At 45.7% G+C, this 13,413-nt stretch overlaps 2 pseudogenes; both read left to right on the top strand.

Moving 5' to 3' along the window:
• The window catches only part of LOC123397141, a 72,551-nt pseudogene extending 66,963 nt beyond the window's left edge, over positions 1-5,588 (top strand).
• Positions 5,589-11,144: 5,556 nt separating this feature from the next.
• On the top strand, positions 11,145-12,510 carry LOC123399273 (annotated as a pseudogene).
• Positions 12,511-13,413: the final 903 nt, after the last annotated feature.

Below are 13,413 nucleotides of genomic sequence, written 5' to 3' on the forward strand. Positions count from 1 at the left end.
TCTTTCTGTCACGTTGATTCTCAACCTCACTCTGAAATTCCTTGAACTTTTCAAACGTCTCAGATTTGTGCTTCATCAAGTAGATATACCCATACCTACTCAAATCATCGGTGAGAGTGAGAACATAACGATAACCACCGCGAGCTTCAGCGTTCATTGGACCACACACATCAGTATGTATTATTTCCAATAAGTCGGTTGCTCTCTCCATTATTCCTGAGAATGGAGTCTTAGTCATCTTGCCCATAAGGCACGGTTCGCATGTGTCAAATGATTCAAAGTCAAGAGACTCTAGCAGTCCATCAGTATGGAGCTTCTTCATGTGCTTAACGCCGATATGACCAAGGCGGCAGTGCCACAAGTAGGTGGGACTATCGTTATCAACTTTGGATCTTTTGGTACTCACACTATGAATATGTGTAACATCACGATCGAGATTCATCAAGAATAAACCATTCACCAGCGGAGCATGACCATAAAACATATCACTCATATAAATAGAACAACCATTATTCTCTGACTTAAATGAGTAGCCGTCTCGCATTAAGCAAGACCCTGATACAATGTTCATGCTTAAAGCTGGTACTAAATAACAATTATTAAGGTTTAAAACTAATCCCGACGGTAGATGTAGAGGTAGCGTGCCGACGGCGATCACATCGACCTTTGAACCATTCCCGACGCGCATCGTCACCTCGTCCTTGGCCAGTCTCCGCTTATTCCGCAGTTCCTGCTTTGAGTTGCAAATATGAGCAACAGCACCGGTATCAAATACCCAGGAGCTACTACGAGCGCTGGTAAGGTACACATCAATAACATGTATATCACATATACCTTTAACGTTGCCAGCCTTCTTGTCCGCTAAGTATTTGGGGCAGTTCCGCTTCCAGTGACCTTTTCCCTTGCAGTAGAAGCACTCAGTCTCAGGCTTGGGTCTGTTCTTTTTCTTCTTCCCGGCATCTGGCTTACCGGGCACGGCAACAGCTTTGCCGTCTTTCTTGAAGTTCTTCTTACCCCTGCCTTTCTTGAAACTAGTGGTCTTGTTGACCATCAACACTTGATGCTCCTTCTTGATTTCTACTTCTGCAGACTTGAGCATCGAGTACAACTCGGGAATGGTTTTCTCCATCCCTTGCATGTTGTAGTTAAGCACAAAGCCTTTGTAGCTTGGTGGGAGAGACTGGAGGATTCTGTCAATGATAGCATCATCCGGAAGTCCGACTCCAAGTGAAGTCAGACGACCGTGTAACCCAGACATTTTGAGTATGTGCTCACTGACAGAACTGTTCTCCTCCATCTTACAGCTGAAGAACTTGTCGGAGACTTCATATCTCTCGACACGGGCATGAGCTTGAAAAACTAGCTTCAGCTCTTGGAACATCTCATCTGCCCCGTGTTGCTCAAAACGTCTTTGGAGCCCCGTTTCTAAACTGTATAACATGCCACACCTGACCAGAGAGTAGTCATCACTCCGCGCTTGCCAGACGTTTAGAACGTCCTGCGCTGCTGCGGGAGCGGGAGGGTCACCTAGCGGCGCATTAAGGACATAAGCCTTTTTAGCTGCTTCAAGGATGAGCTTCAGGTTGCGAACCCAGTCCGCATAGTTGCTACCATCATCTTTCAGCTTGTTTTTCTCTAGGAATGCGTTGAAGTTGAGGTTGACGTTGGACATCTACAATATTTATAAAGACAACTTTTAGACTAAGTTCATGACAATTAAGTTCATTTAATCAAATTAAGTATGAACTCCCACTTAAATCGACATCCCTCTAGTCATCTAAGTGATACATGATCCATGTTGACTAACCCGTGTTCGATCATCACGTGAGACGGACTAGTCACCATGGTGAGCAACTTCATGCTGATCGTATTCAACCATACGACTCATGTTCGACCTTTCGGTCTCTTGTATTCGAGGTCATGTCTGTACATGCTAAGCTCGTCGAGTCAACCTAAGTGTTTCGCGTGTGTAAATCTGGCTTACACCCGTTGTATGCGAACGTTAGAATGTATCACACCCGATCATCACGTGGTGCTTCGAGACAACGAACCTTCGCAACGGTGCACACTTAGGGGAATACGTTCTCGAAATTTTAAGAGGGATCATCTTATTATGCTACCGTCGTTCTAAGCAATAAGATGTAAAACATGATAAACATCACAATGCAATCATATAGTGACATGATATGGCCATTATCATCTTTGCTCTTTCGATCTCCATCTTCAGGCATTGCATGATCATCATCGTCACCGGCGTGACACCATGATCTCCATCATCATGATCTCCATCATCGTGTCTCCGTGAAGTCGTCACGCCAACTACTACTATCACTACTACTACAGCTAACCGTTAGCAATGAAGTAAAAGTAGTAAGCACATGGCGTTGCATCTCATACAATAAATTAAGACAACTCCTATGGCTCCTGCCGGTTGTCATACTCATCGACATGCAAGTCGTGAAACCTATTACAATAACATGATCATCTCATACATCATACATGCAACATCACAACTTTGGCCATATCACATCACATGTCAAACCCTGCAAAAACAGGTTAGACGTCCTCTAATTGTTGTTGCAAGTTTTACGTGGCTGATTTGGGTTTCTAGCAAGAACGCCTTCTTACCTACGTGACAGCCACAACAATGATATGCCAAAGCTATTTACCCTTCATAAGGACCCTTTTCATCAAATCCAATCCGACTAGAGTAGGAGAGACAGACACCCGCTAGCCACCTTTATGCACGATGTGCATGTTTGTCGGTGGAACCAGTCTCATGTAAGCGTACGTGTAAGGTCGGTCCGGGCCGCTTCATCCCACAATACCGCCGGAAAAGAATAAGACTAGTAACGGCAAGCAAATTGACAAACCATCGCCCACAACTTTTGTGTTCTACTCGTGCATGGAATCTACGCATAGAAAACCTGGCTCGGATGCCACTGTTAGGTAACGTAGCATAAATTCAAAATTTTCCTACGCATGTTCAGATCTTACTATGGAGAGACCAGCAACGAGAGAGGGGTAAGAGCATCTTCATACCTTTGAAGATCGCTAAGCGGAAGCGTTGCTAGAACGCGGTTGATGGAGTCGTACTCGCAGCGATTCCGATCTAGTGCCGAACAACGGAACCTCTGCGTTCAACACACGTGCAGCCCGGTGACGTCTCCCGCACCTTGATCCAGCAAGGAGGAGGGAGAGGTTGGGGAAGAATACCAGCAACACGACGGCGTGGTGTTGGTGGAGAGACGAGGTCTCCCGGCAGGGCTTCGCCAAGCGCCGGCAGAGAGGAGGAGGAAGAAGTGCAGGGCTGCGCCGAGGGAGAGGGAAAACCGTGTCCTCCAAAGGCCAAAAGTGCCCACTATATATAGGGGAAGGGGAGAGGGGGTGCCACCCCTAGGGTTCCCACCCTAGGGGGTGCGGCAGCCCTCCCAGATGGGGAAAGTGGCGGCCAGATGGGGAGGAGGGGGTGGCGCACCCCTCTGGTGGGCCTAAGGCCCACCTAAGTTAGGGTTCCCCCCTCTCCCCCCTTTTCTGATGCACATGGGCTGGGTGGGGGCGCACCAGCCCACTTAGGGGCTGGTTCCCTTCCCCACTTAGCCCATCTAGCCTCCCGGGGTCGTCACCCCCTTTCGGTGGCCCCCCGGGACCACCTCGGTGGTCCCGGTGGTCCCGGTATGTTACTGGTGATGCCCGAAACACTTCCGGTGTCCGAAACCATCCGTCCTATATATCAATCTTTACCTCCGGACCATTCCGGAGATCCTCGTGACGTCCGAGATCTCATCCGGGACTCCGAACAACTTTCGGTAATCTCGTATAACAATTCCCTATAACCCTAGCGTCATCGAACCTTAAGTGTGTAGACCCTACGGGTTCGGGAGACAGGCAGACATGACCGAGACACCTCTCTGGCCAATAACCATCAGCGGGGTCTGGATACCCATGGTGGCTCCCACTAGCTCCACGATGATCTCATCGGATGAACCACGATGTCAAGGATTCAATCAATCCTGTATACGATTCCCTTTGTCTGTCGGTATAGAACTTGCCCGAGATTCGATCGTCGGTATACCTATACCTTGTTCAATCTCGTTACCGGTAAGTCTCTTTACTCGTTCCGTAGCACGTCATCGTGTGACTAACTCCTTAGTCACATTGAGCTCATGATGATGTTCTACCGAGTGGGCCCAGAGATACCTCTCCGTCACACGGAGTGACAAATCCCGATCTCGATTCGTGCCAACCCAACAGACACTTTCAGATGTACCCGTAGTGCACCTTTATAGTCACCCAGTTACGTTGTGACGTTTGATACACCCAAAGCACTCCTACGGTATCCGGGAGTTGCACAATCTCATGGTCGAAGAAAAAGATACTTGACATTAGAAAAGCATTAGCATACGAACAATACGATCTAGTGCTAGGCTTAGGATTGGGTCTTGTCCACCACATCATTCTCCCAATGATGTGATCCCGTTATCAATGACATCCAATGTCCATGATCAGGAAACCATGATCATCTATTGACTAACGAGCTAGCCAACTAGAGGCTTGCTAGGGACACATTGTGATCTATTCATTCACACATGTATTAGTGTTTCCTGTTAATACAATTATAGCATGAACGATAGACGATTATCATGAACAAGGAAATATGATAATAACCATTTTATTATTGCCTCTAGGGCATATTTCCAACAATACCTTGGTTCTCAAACTGAGGGAAATACTTATCGTCGCTGTACTACATCACCCTTTCCGCTTCGAGGGAACACCAACGCAAGGTTCCAAGGCCACGGGGGAAATCCTTTGCATACTTGCCTAGGAAGTCCCTTAAGGCATAGCCGCAGCTGAAGGATTCCTGGTGCCGTCGACACAACTATTTCTGGCGCCGTTGCAAGGGATACACAACAAACATCAGTCAGATCTGGCCAAATAGAGCAATGTTTTCTTTACTATGTAAATTTGCTTGATAATTTTTAACATTGAAAAGGTTATTTTTTCTAAATTCACTTCTGTCAGTTTGGTTGTTTCGCCTCATGTTTTGTTATGTTCAACTCACCTTGTGCTAGTTTTCTAATACACATAATAAAATAGACTAGTTTTATTTATGGTCAGATGATCATATTTTTATATGAGCGACTCTAATTTTGTGCTGAAAGGACATGAGCATCTAAATTCTTCATTTGGATGTATGCATCAGCTATGAGGTGTTGGAACACAAACCAAGAATAAAGTGTATATATTGGGTTTGCTTTATATATGATACTATATCTATTATCTATATGACCATCATAATGCTGTTGTGGGGAGTGTTAATCAATATGGTCTGTAATAGGAGACTAGTAAAAAGCACAGGAGGGATATCATTGGCATGCATATAGCTTCTATTCAGCAATGCAAGTCCGGCAGGCAGTGTTTTGGACATCGCACAGTGAGTCTCCCTTGACTCACCATTTCCCATCCCAACTACATCTTTACACTATGTCCCATATATACATTCTTTTTTGTTAATCTCGTGAGGTTCTAGTGAATCTCATTGGTTAATCTTCTGCTAAACAATCTTGTAGTGCCTTCTTGTCTAGAGCTAGGTAGATATGTGCCTTCACGTTACGTATCTGCTATCTGAGTTTTTCTTTTTTGCACAATGATATATGCCTTGTATGATTATATAACCTCAAAATGTTCTTCTACATATTCAACACTTAACATTTCCTTGCACTATATTGTTTCTAGACAATGACTGATCCAAGAAACTTTATAAATCATTGACGTTTTATGCTAGACAATAATGGATTATGGGACGATATTTTACATCATAATTACGTGGCTGTTAATGCTTATATGTTGCTCCCTTTGTATCTAAATAATTGTAGTTCTTTTCAACTACAATTATTTAGGTATAGAGGGAGTACAAGATATTCTAATCATAATACAATTGTTGATGATACTAGTAGCATACAAATTCATGATGTGGATAGCATCTAGAAAATATTGATAATGCTTGGGTGGAAAAGGTCCTTCTTTATTATCTTCGAATGTCGGGTTTGCTCACTTAATTAACCCACCAAAGTATTCCTGTAGTCCATTTACTCCATCTAAGTACGAATACCTCATCCACTATGCTTGGTTTTGTGATGTAGCATCAATTTGAACATTATTAATCACATAACATCTTGACAAATCATCTTGTTCCTCTGTCATTCTCTTGCACCTATCTGAATTACCCATTTCTTCCTCTGTGTGGGTACTCATACGCATGGAGCTGTGAAATACTTGTTTGAGGGATATAGTGATCATGTACTTATCCTTAGGAGGAGCAAAGTGGGACCAAAATAATTACCTAGGGGGTTAAGTGGACAAACCTTACACTTAAGGCCGGGGTAGAAAAGTCAAATTCTTCCTGATGGTACTGATTTTTCGAATTGTTTTATATGTATGAAAGTATGACGGGACAAACAAAGATAGTCTGAATATTTGTTCTGGTCATTCATTCTTAGTCCATGTGCAGTGTAAAAGTCCCTAGTTATGATCTGAACTAGATGTCTTACCCATGCAATTGGAACTGTCATCCCCATAAAATCTGTTGATTTGTTGTGGCTGATGACTGGATTTTGGTTCTTGGTTCTACCATATGATGGAATTTTTATTCGGGGTCTTTAACGGGAACTCTTTGTCTAAAAATAGCTCATTTTTTGTATGCTTGTTCAACAGATGCAAATCTTTGTCAAGACCACAAATGGCAAGACTTGCACTCTAAAGGTCAATAGTTTAAGCACGATCGAGGATGTCGAGGCTAAAATCCTTGATTGTGATCACATCCTATACAAACGGTCTCTCATGTTTGTTGGCAAGAATTTGGAGTATTTTTTGACAAGCTACTGTAGGGAAACACCCCACAGCTTTTCTTTTATTCCATTAAGAGATTATATGTACATGAGAGGGGGTTAGGATATACAAATGGGGAGGGGTGGGGGTGTAGAAACCTCAAGGAGGTAAAAAACATATCCACTTAAGTAAATCATCCCTAAATCTAGCCTTAATCATGTGAGCTAAAAGGGATATATCATGAGTAAAACCAGACTTCCATTTACTGAATCGTGGACGCTCATTGTTGAAAATCTTGGCATTTTGAATTGTCCAAATATTCCAGCATGCAGTAAACACTACCTCAGAGAAAAAAGGATGATGAAACTCCTTTCTGGCTGCCAATGAAGTGGTCCACATAGAAGTACCCTGCCAAGAGATCTGAAGGTAAGTCCATACCCTCCTCCTCATACGTCTCCAACGCATCGATAATCAATGATCAAAACTATTCACTATGCTAGCATTCACACTTTATAAATTAATTCTTTTATCATTTACTTACTCGAGGGCGAGTAGGAATTAAACTTGGGGGTGCTGATACGTCTCCAACGCACCGATAATTTATGAAGTATTCATGTCATATTTTCCTATGTTTATAATACTTTTATATGATTTGGATGCACTTTATATGATTTATTTAGAACTAACCCGGACTAACGCTTATTCTAACAAAATTACATGGTGTTGTTTTTGTGCACAAAATAAAAGTTTTCAGAATCGCCCAAAACTTTTTTATGGTTTTTCGTAGGGAAAATAAGAAATATCAGAGCGAAAAACCATCGGAGGGGAGCCACCTGTGGGCCACAAGCCAATAGGGCGCACTCACCTCCGATGGGTGCATCGTGTTAGCTTGTGGGGTCCACGTGTCTTCGGCCAACGTGATTCCAATGCTGAAAATTCCTATAAATCTAGAAACACCAGAAAGTTAACTTAGAACTTCCTCTCCATTGCTGCAACTCTCTGGGTAGAAGAAATCTCATCCAAAGCCCTTTCCGGCACCTTGTCGGAGGGGGCAATCATCACCGAAGGCCATCTTCATCATCGGGTTCAGCACCATGATGAAGAGGGAGTAGTTCATCCTGGGGTAGCTAAGGGTATGTAATAGTAGATATCTGTTTGATCTCTCTCTCTCTCTCTCTCTCTCTCTCTCTCTCGTGTTCTTGAGATGTCATGATCTTGGTGTATTATGGGCTTTGTTAATATAGTTTGATCATATGGTGTTCTCCCTTGCTATCTTGATGTGATGAATTGAATCTTTCCATTTGATATTTTGTTTTCTTAGATTGAATATTGGATTTGAGATCACTTGATGTATGTCTTGCATGTGGATACCCGTAATGACAATGGGGCGTTCTATTGATTGACTTGATATATGTTTTGGTAATCAACTTACGAATTCCCGAGGTGACATTGGGGTAATCTATGCATAGGGGTTGATATACGTTCTTGTCCTACTTTCTCCGATGGAAATCTCGGGGTACTCTTTCAAATTCTTTGTGTTGGATTGAATATGATGAATCTGAAATTGTTTGATGCATGTTGACTAATTAACCCACAGATAGATGAGGTGACACTAGAGTTTCTAGGTGACATTAGGGTTGATTGATATGTATCATAGTTTTTATTCTAGTACGAACTCTAGGGATGTTTGTGACACTTATAGGAATAGTTCAAAAGATTGATCGGAAAGAATAACTTTGAGGTGGTTCCCTGTCTACAACAACTTCTTCTTATGTTCTCCGCTAATAGGAACTTTGGAGTGATTCTTTTTGCACGTTGGGGGTGATCATATGTTTCTACTATGTTAGCATTGTTAAGAGATTGCACTAGTGAAAGTATGAACCCTAGGACTTTTTTATAAGCATCTTATATACCTAAGAGATTCATCCCCACTATCTTATTTATCTTCACATGCAGCCCATCCACCTCAGCACTTCGGCCACATCAGCAACGCTCACCCTACATGATGCCACGTCATCTGTTCCATACGAGTTTTTTGGTGAAACAATTTTCTTTCTGTCATGTGTATCCAATAAAAACCCTTCCGAGTGGTCACTGAAACAATGCGATCGCTTCCACTTTCGCCTTCCAAATTTATAATTAATGAGTGAATATTTTCCACACGTCACGGTTACACCCAAACCATAAATACTAGTGATGTAGGAACCAATATGGGCATCCAGGTCTCGCTATTCGTTATTGACCGTAGAGGTGTCTCGGTCATGTCTCCATAGTTTTCGAACCCGTTGGGTCTGCACACTTAACGTTCAGTGACAATATAAATATAGTTGAGTTAGTGTGTTGGTGACCGAAAGATGTTCCGAGTCCCGGATGAGATCCCGGACGTGACGAGGAGCTTCGGAATGGTCCGGAGGTAAAGATTCATATATGTGAAGTTGGTATCCGAGTTCTGAAATAGTTCTGGAAGGTTACCGATTTTGTAACGAAGGTTCCGAAAGGGTTCTGGGGGTCCACTGGGAGGGTCCACCTATCCCGGAGGGCCCCATGGGCTGTGGGAAGTGGCGCACCAGCCCCTCCCACCTAAGGCCCATGCGGCCAGGGTGGTGGGCTGGCCCTGAGATGGTCGTCGCCCCACCTAGCTTGGTGGCCAAGCCACCTAGGTGGCCGCAACCCACCCTAGGGGAAACCCTAGGGCGCCACCCTTTCTCCCTCCCTCCTATATATACTAGAGGAAAGGGAGGGCAGCCGCACCTGAAAACAGCCACGACCCTTCCCTCTCTCTCTCTCATAGTACTTCTCCACCGTCGTGATCGCGGCAGCGCTTGGTGAAGCCTTGCCGAGATTGCTCCACCAGCATTGCAGCCACGAACCTCTAATTCACCATCGCTCACTGGATCGAGGAGGTGAAGGTATCATCGAGCTATACGTGTGTTGGACGCGGAGGTGCCGTCTGTCCGGCACTTGATTGTGACGTTCATGATCGGACCGCGGCACGGATCATGATTTGATCGCGAAGAGTTCGACTACATCAACCGCGTTTCTTAACGCTTTCGCTTAGAGATATACATGGTATGTAGATGCACTCTCCCTCTCGTGGTTGTTGATCTCTATATATTGATCTTGGTGAGCATAAGATTTTTTTTGTTTTCCATGTGACATTCCCCAACATTATCGAGTTTTGTAGGTGTGAGTGATGGCTTAAGATGGTTTGATGTATGTTTTTGTTATCTCTATGTTGAATTATGAATAAAGATGAATATATGCATCGATTAATGCAGAGGCCAGGTTTTTAATCTCCTTTTCTAAAAACAAGCAAGACCGAAGATATTCGATTAGAAAATTCCTGTTTCTAGTCAACCGGTCGTGGGCATGTCAACAGTGCAATGTGCTGGGCCATGCTAGGGGTAAATTCTATTTAACGCTCTCTGCGTCAAACTATGGGCCATGGACTGATTGTACATGTGACCCATCGATCGTTTAGATTGTGTCGACCCATCTAAATGTTTTCAGCTTTTTCGGTTTCGGGAACCTTTTAGAGCTTCCCAGCCATCTTTTACGGTTTTGGAAAACTTCTAAAAGATTCCTGAGCCGGAATGGTTGTGTGTTTTGTTTCTCTTTTATTTTGTTTCTATTTCTTTTTTTCTTTTTCTGGTTATTTATTTCTTAAATTTATTTTTATTTTTAAACAAATGTTCACATTTAAAAAAAAGATCCTTTCTAAAGAAAATGCTCCCGTTTTCAAATTTTGTTCGTAAATTCCATGAAAACCGGATTTCCAATTTGTTCACTTGTTTTCAGAAAATGTTCGGTAATTCAAAAAAATTGTTCACAAATTTGTTTTTAAACAATGTTCGCATTTAAAAAAAATCATTTATAAAGAACATGTGTTCACAAATTTGACAGATATTCGTGCTTTTATATTTTTTTAGGAAGTGTCAAAATGTTTTCAACTTTTGTTCTGGACCTGCAACTCATCCTCTCGTGTCCGCATCTCAGCCCACCATCCCTGGCCCAAACTGTTTGTTTGTCTGTTTTTTTTTTCCTTTTCCTTTTTGTGGTCAGATAAGAAGAAGACGAATGGAGTTGGAACTTGGACGGTAGCATGCAGCACGTGCGTGTGGTTGGAAGCGAACTCTGCTGTTCTGCTTCTGCGCGCGCGCGCGCGTGATGGAAAGTTGGAGCTAACCACCAAACAATCTATAAGTAACCCTAAACCCATTCCATCCATGAACTCCATCCATTCCGATCCCCGATCAGCAACCAAGCAAAGTGACTCAAATCAGAGCATACCACCGGAGGAGGAAGAAGAAAAGATGGCGCGGGTGGAGGCGCTGAGCATGAGCGGCCTCTCGGCGATCCCAGCCGAGTACGTGCGGCCGCAGGAGGAGCGCCAGGGCCTGGGCGACGCCTACGATGAGGCGGCCGCCAGCTGGTCCGCCGCGGGCTCCCCGCAGATCCCCGTTGTTGACGTGGCCGCCTTCGACGCCGCGCACCCGGCCTCCCCGGCCAGCCTGGCCGTCGTCGGCGCCGTGCGCGCCGCCGCGGAGGAATGGGGCGTCATGCACGTGGCCGGCCACGGCATCCCGGAGGACCTCATCGACGCGCTGCGTGGCGCCGGCACGGGGTTCTTCCGCTTGCCGATCGAGGACAAGGAGGCCTACGCCAACGACCCGGCAGCGGGGAGGCTGGAGGGCTACGGCAGCCGGCTCGCGGGATCCGCCGGCGAGGACGGGAAGAGGGAGTGGGAGGACTATTTGTTCCACATGCTCCACCCCGACGCCCGCGCCGACCACGCGCTCTGGCCGGCGCATCCGCCGGAGTACGTGCCCGTCACCAAGACCTTCGGGGAGCGCGTGAGCGAGCTCGCGTCCCGGCTCCTCGCCATCCTCTCCCTCGGGCTCGGCGTCCCGGCCGACACCCTCGAGCGCCGGCTCCGCCTCACCTCCGGCGACGCCGAGGTGGAGGTGGAGGACGACCTGCTGCTGAAGCTCAAGATCAACTACTACCCGCGGTGCCCGCAGCCGGAGCTGGCCGTGGGCGTGGAGGCGCACACCGACGTCTCAGCGCTCTCCTTCATCCTCACCAACGGGGTGCCGGGCCTGCAGGTCGTCAACAGCGACGGGGCATGGGTCACCGCGCGCGACGAGCCGGGCACGCTCGTCGTCCACGTCGGCGATGCGCTCGAGATCCTCAGCAACGGGCGCTACACCAGCGTGCTCCACCGGGGGCTCGTCAACCGGCAGGCTGTGCGCGTCTCCTGGGTCGTCTTCGCCGAGCCGCCGCCCGACTCCGTGCTGCTGCGCCCGCTGCCGGAGCTCCTTGTGGACGAGCCGCCACGCTTCGAGCCGCGCACTTTCAGGCAGCACCTCGAGCGCAAGGTCCTCAAGAAGAATGATGCACAGGAGGAGGAGGAGGTGAAGAAGCCGCCCGTCGCTGCTCAAGAGGAGGAGGAGGAGGCCTCGAAGCCGCTGGTCGCCGGCGAGGAGGAGCACAAGGTCCTGAAGGAGTAGAGCGAACAGGTAGAGGCCATGAAGCCGCCGGTCGCCGGCGGGGAGGAACACAAGGTCGTGAAGAAGGTGCAGAGTGAACAGCAGGAGGCCAAGATTGGAGAGGCGCCGGTGGAAGTTAATTAAATATATATATACGAATATAGGATACTGGGAGAAAGGAGTGCATTATAAGCAGGAGTATTATGTATTCACATTGAATTAATGGGAAATCTAAATTATGTACCATGCACCGCCGTCCTCTCGTGCAGCGGCTCGGACGCCACACGATTCCTTTCAGTTGCAGTAGTTTTCCTACAATACGTAATGAGTTGTTTTTCTCACATAGGTCTGTAGCTAGCAGTCGAATGTTACAATGCATATTTCTAAGATCATAACTGTTTTTTCTACAGCATACAAGCATGTAATGATGTCATCAAGATTTCCTTTGATGTTTTGTAATTTTAAAAAAAATCTATAAATCGTTAATTCAATCGATGATCCGTTTTTACCCTTGACTTTATCGCGACGAGTTCTTTGAAACTAGATCGCATGTCGACATGTTCCGTCAACTATTTTTTTCGTTCATACTTGTCATACACTAATAGAAATAAGGGCTTTCGTCCCAGCTCGAAAAACACATTAGTCCAGGTTCCTTTACGAACCGGGACTAATGTTAGTATTTGTCCCGGTTCGAGCGGCAAAGGCGCCGGTCGGGCATTAGTGCCGGTTCAAATGGGACCTTTAGTCCCGGTTCGTGTGTCGAACCGGGACTAAAGGGTTTGGAGGATTTAGTCCCGGTTCGTGTCTTGGACCTTTAGTCCCGGTTCGTGTCTCGAACCGGGACTAAAGGGTTTGGAGGATTTAGTCCCGGTTGGTGTCTTGAACCGGGACTAAAGGGTAGACCTTTAGTCCCGGTTCGTCACGAACCGGGACTAAAGGTGTTCAGATTTTTTTTCTGTTTTTAAATTCTTGTTTGTAGTTTCTGTTTTAAATTGCTTATATCTTTTATGATATTTGATGTTTTTGATTGATTCTTTTTGCATTAGATTCAAAATTTTGTCTAGTCTCTGTTTGTGCCATCAGTTTTCAAATT

This window comes from Hordeum vulgare, chromosome 5H (genome assembly GCF_904849725.1).
Source record: "Hordeum vulgare subsp. vulgare chromosome 5H, MorexV3_pseudomolecules_assembly, whole genome shotgun sequence".
Lineage (NCBI taxonomy): Eukaryota > Viridiplantae > Streptophyta > Magnoliopsida > Poales > Poaceae > Hordeum > Hordeum vulgare.